Source organism: Mangifera indica, chromosome 16 (genome assembly GCF_011075055.1).
Source record: "Mangifera indica cultivar Alphonso chromosome 16, CATAS_Mindica_2.1, whole genome shotgun sequence".
Taxonomy (NCBI): domain Eukaryota; kingdom Viridiplantae; phylum Streptophyta; class Magnoliopsida; order Sapindales; family Anacardiaceae; genus Mangifera; species Mangifera indica.
Genome location: NC_058152.1, coordinates 12,079,278 through 12,084,316, shown reverse-complemented (window position 1 = coordinate 12,084,316; position 5,039 = coordinate 12,079,278). Strand labels below are relative to the sequence as shown.

The following is a 5,039-nucleotide window of genomic DNA, read 5'->3' as shown; positions in this document are numbered from 1 at the left end:
CTTAATTAATGAAGAAAAAACACTTCCGAAAATTTATCTTTCAGCTCTCTTTCTTTCATCTTTAAGCTGAAAAACTTGCTCCCCTGTTTTTCTGAAACTTGCTGTAACCTTGCTGCCCAATTTTCTGGAAAATTGCTAAAATCCTGCATATTAAAAATTCAGTAAGGTATGTTTTCAGTCTGCTTTAAATTGAACATTTATGAGCCCATCCATCAAATTCGCACATGGTGGGCAAACTTTAAAAGTAATGGCAATCCAAATACATCAACACCTATGATTGTGGAGGTGGATACAAAACTAGACACTCAGGTGCAAACTATTGACATTTACTCTACTTCTTCTAATAGGAGGGAGGTGGAACATTCCTGCCTTCCAACAAGTACGAACAATAAGCAAGTAAACCTTTGGATAAGGTAAGTTCGATTGTGTTTCTGGTCATTTGTTTACCTCTGGTTCTTTTTTATATGAATTTTATTTGTGTTGGGTGGATGTATTTGTTAGTTGGATGAAAGATTTCCACTGAAAATTAGAAGGGTACACACTATTTTTCTCCTACATGTTATCTTCCCCTCTTTTCCCTGCCATATTTTTCTAGTTCATGTTAGCTATTGCACATGTTTATATGCACTTCTGTTTTCAGCAGACCCACGAACACTTGCTCGGCTTCTTAGTCTTTGATCCTTGTTTCTTTGAAATTATTGTTGCTTTATGTTGCCTAGTTGGCTGAAACTTTAGTAAAATGGTTCATGTATTAATGCGATTAAGGCAGTTAGTGCATTGGTTCACGAGGACTTTTGGTCATAGTTTGTGATCTGGTATATTTGTGTTTTGCTAATGTTAGCAGATAATATTCTGTTGTTTTCTCTGGCTTTCTTGAATAATAACAACTATTTTCAAATCCTCTTGAAGCTGACTATCCTCTTGATCCTTTTCAGAAAAGGGTTGAACAACTGGAGAGGTATCTGATAAGAAGTGCAAGAAACAAAGAGCAAACAAAGAGCAAACTGAACATTCCCGGTAGGAATGTTCTGCCTGTTTTCTGATGTGTTTATAATTTACCTAACGACTTGTGCACATACGAGCAAAAGGTAACTTTTTCTCTGACAGGGAAGCATATAAAGGAATGCCTGAGAAATATCCTCAGGCTGGTCCAAACGCTCATGATTATCAAGTTCCTGGCCAGCCAGTTTTTGCTCAGCAACCAAATGATGGAAGAATATGCTTTATCCCCAAGATGATAGAGTTAATGTAACTTCTTACGGTGCAGTCTTCACACCAGCCATATATGTAGTTATCAAATGCAAGATTTGTATGCAACTTTTAGTGGATATGCAGGGAATTTATCCCTTATTCCTGTCTTCTTATAAAATGTGTTTTTGTCCTATAGTCAAATATTATAAGGTAAATTGTTTTTTTTTTTTAAATATTCTCGAGAGTCTTACAGCTCACTCTTCAAATCTTTTTCTTTGTATCTTGATTTGTACCGTTTTACTTTCACTTGAATTGCCCTGCACCATTTAACAAAATTGGTGGCATATATGCCTTGTGTCTTGTATGTGACCTAACAGTTAATTTTTAATCAAAATTATGAAGCAAATATAATATATCATCACTACCGAAAACAACTCCTAATTGAATTGATTATCTACTAATCACCTTGCCAATGATGGGTTAACTAATATAGTACAAACTTAATTAGTGTTCTAATCACATCGAAACTAAATGGTTTCCTCACTCTTATGTGACAAATGTCCATCTCACACTCAGCTAATTAATTAATTAGTTATCAATTCCCTAATGAAACAAAAATCACGAAATCCTATGATTAATATTTTTTTTTTTACAAATAAAAATTAATGTTGTTACATTCTTAAGGCTCGGGGTCATCACTGGATCACAATGTTAATATAATGTTTAATTGATTTAGAGCAGAATCGAAACTTCTTTGGGATTCCGCTTTTGAAATAGTTAAATCTAGAATTGAGCATCCTCAAACAAATCAGTGCTTAACATAATTAATTATGTTGTTAATTTGGAGTTATTTATGTTTAGTGGTAGATAAGAGACCAATTATTTTATGCTTAAGTGCAATCTGCCATTAATATACTGAATAATAATTATTCACAGTTTATTATTATTTTCTTTAATTTCTTCTCATTGTGAAATACAAATTCAAAGATTCCCATTTTTGTCAAAAATCTTTTAACTGATATATCTATCTGTATATAACGAATGAAAAATCAGTATTACAAAGAATCAAACACATCTACTTTGAGTGTGTTTTCCCTTCAACTCACATTGCACAACCAACCACAAACACTATACACAGCTAGCCAGCTCTATTGAAGATGGCTGCCATCAACAATTCAACATATGTATCTTCAAAAATTTTTCCCTTATACATGCTAAGTGCTAACTAGGGTGGTAAAGGGTTTTTAGACCAAACTTTGGGTAGGAAAATGTTTTTTGCTCTAAAATATTTAATGCTAAAGTTGTCGGGGCTATGAGTACAACAGAATTAACCGTGTACTTCAATCCCCCACCAAAATCCACTGAGCTCAAGCTACCCCAGCGCCACCAACCCTTCTTGTTCAGAGCTGCTTCTTTGACGCCAGAAGCACGACCCCGAACATTTCTCGAAGCACCATAAAACCCCAAAAACTGATATAATCAATTCAAGAACCTCAAAACCGACCCATCTCCGTAAAAATAAACTAATAACTTCGAAAAGCAAGGGAAATTGAGCAGCGAGTTCTCTCACTGACACGGGCACTAAGTGGGTTTATTGATTCAGGGTCGCTGGATAATTCAATAAATCTGTTTGATAAGATGAATTATGTGGATTCTTTTGTATGTAATGTTGTGATAAGAGGGTTTACAAATAATGCTTTGTTTGAAAAAGCAATGGAGTTTTATCGTAGATTATTGCTAATAATTTTACATCCCTGTTAATGAATAAAGCATATCCCCTAAATGAGTATTGTTTTTCCAATTTCTTAGAAAGATTGAGTTGTTAGTTTGGTGGACTTCCTACCCCGTTTGCAATATTTCCTGGCTTCCTCACATTCTCAGAAACAATGTGACAAATAGAATTGAAGAAGGGCATGAAATAAAGAAGCAGATTTACATAAGTACAGACGAGGCACACAAATAGAAAGATATGAGCTAACCTTGTCTTCTCAGTGGTGAAAAAGAGCTATGTTTGAAGGCCCTCTGCAGCTGCAGTATTCAATTAGGTTACAGTCAAGAACAGAAAAAATGCAGTTTCCTTCAAAATGAAAGGGGAAATGGATATCATATTAGGCTCAAGCATTTACTTCCAAATCAACAAAAATAGCTGAAAAGCATAAGGAACAAATCAGACTGTCAGAGCATACAACCACATTCTCAGAAACTGGTGACTGAGAAGAGCGATCTCTAATGCCAGTCAAAGCCTGAAAAATGAATTTTAAAAAACTTAACTCTTTTTTTTCTTTTATTTTTTAATTCAATGGGGCACCTAAGCAAATCTATTATTAGAGAAGAGATTTAAAAAAAAAAAAAAGTGAATTTTTTTTCTTTTATTTTTTAATACAATGGGGCACCTAAGCAAATCTATTATTAGAGAAGAGATTTAAAAAAAAAAATTCAACGAAAGAAGCACTTCTGAACAAAATCTGGATAAACCCAAAGAATCTGTGAGGGCATATATTCTCACCTGTTAATCACCAATAGACAGGTGTCTGAAAATTTTCATTTCTTGTCCATGGACATACAAGCACTCCAACATGTCAACGCTGCACACCTGAAATAACTCAAAATTATTGATCAGCAAAACAGAAACTATTGAATACAAATGATGTGAACATTGGTTGTTTACCAGTGAAAAGGCAGCTGCTGCAATTTCTACAGCCTCTGTCCAACTTAAGTTGATCTTAAGTCTCTCTACTCGGCCTTGTTCCAACACTTCAGACCCTTTCTCCTCCACCACCCAAGAGCACAATCAACAAGTCCACAACAGAATCACTACTCCAGCAAGCAAATTTCAATTCACAGCATCAACCTACCAAAATGAAGCAATGTAATGGTAGAAAAATAGGGGGCAGCACAGAATGTTATCAGAAAATGTTTCTTTCATTTATCAATGTAATATTCAATCACTCCTCAATTCATTTCATTACAATGCTGTCAATAGGAATAAACTGGAAACTGCTTAAGAAAAAACACACTCCAATACGAAGATGAAAATACTAAGCTGACTAATATGAGAGGCCAGTATTCCCCACAAAAATAAACTCTCAATACAAATTTTTCTACATGATTCTTTCTACACAGCAATGCTCTCCCACTCCCATTTTAATTCTCATAGCCGCCTCTATTTCCGTCCTAGTCTTAGGTCGTGTGTCATTATTTAGAGCTGCTGACATGTACATGCCAGGTCCACTTTCTCCCTTTGCTGCATCTGGATTTCTTCAGGGTTTTTCTTCTATGGAGGCGTAATTCATCCTTGAGCCCTGAATTTGAAAACTATATATTATACCTGAGAAAAAGCCTACATGTTTGTGTAATTGGGTTGGGCTTGATTAATAGAGCGTAAGCTTTGACTGTTTGGTGTGTGGTTGGGCTAAGTACAACAAGTAGTAGCGGCGGGTTAAGTTTTGTTTAGGTCAATAGGTTGAAAGAGAGGGTTTGAGTTTTGTCGTAGATAGTATTAGGTTTGGTGTAAGCCAATGGGGTTTTAGGTCTAATCTTGAGCTTGGGTACATCATGTTTGGGTTTGAGTATGGGTAGTTTAATGGGTTGGGATCTGGTTTGGGAAATTGAATGGGTTTTCAATTATGGAAGGGAGAAAAAGATGACAAAAGTTTCAGAGACAAATGTGAGGGGAAGAAGGAGAAATAGAATACTCTATTCATAATCACTATGGCTGCCTCATTATAGGTTGTAGCTTCTTCTTCTGCTGTGTCAAATTTGCTTATCCCTTCACTAAATATAAATGAAGCATATTGAACTTATTAATTAATAACATGTCAATAATATTATATATTTTAAAATAACTA

The 5,039-nt window shown here is 35.0% G+C and overlaps 1 long non-coding RNA gene across 1 annotated transcript; it reads right to left on the bottom strand.

The window, feature by feature from the left end:
* Nucleotides 1-2,973: 2,973 nt before the first annotated feature.
* On the bottom strand, nucleotides 2,974-4,469 carry LOC123199263. Its single transcript, XR_006498302.1, has 3 exons — nucleotides 3,860-4,469; nucleotides 3,698-3,784; nucleotides 2,974-3,219 (listed from the first exon to the last, which is right to left on the bottom strand). It is a non-coding gene; the product is annotated as an uncharacterized LOC123199263 (long non-coding RNA).
* Nucleotides 4,470-5,039: the final 570 nt, after the last annotated feature.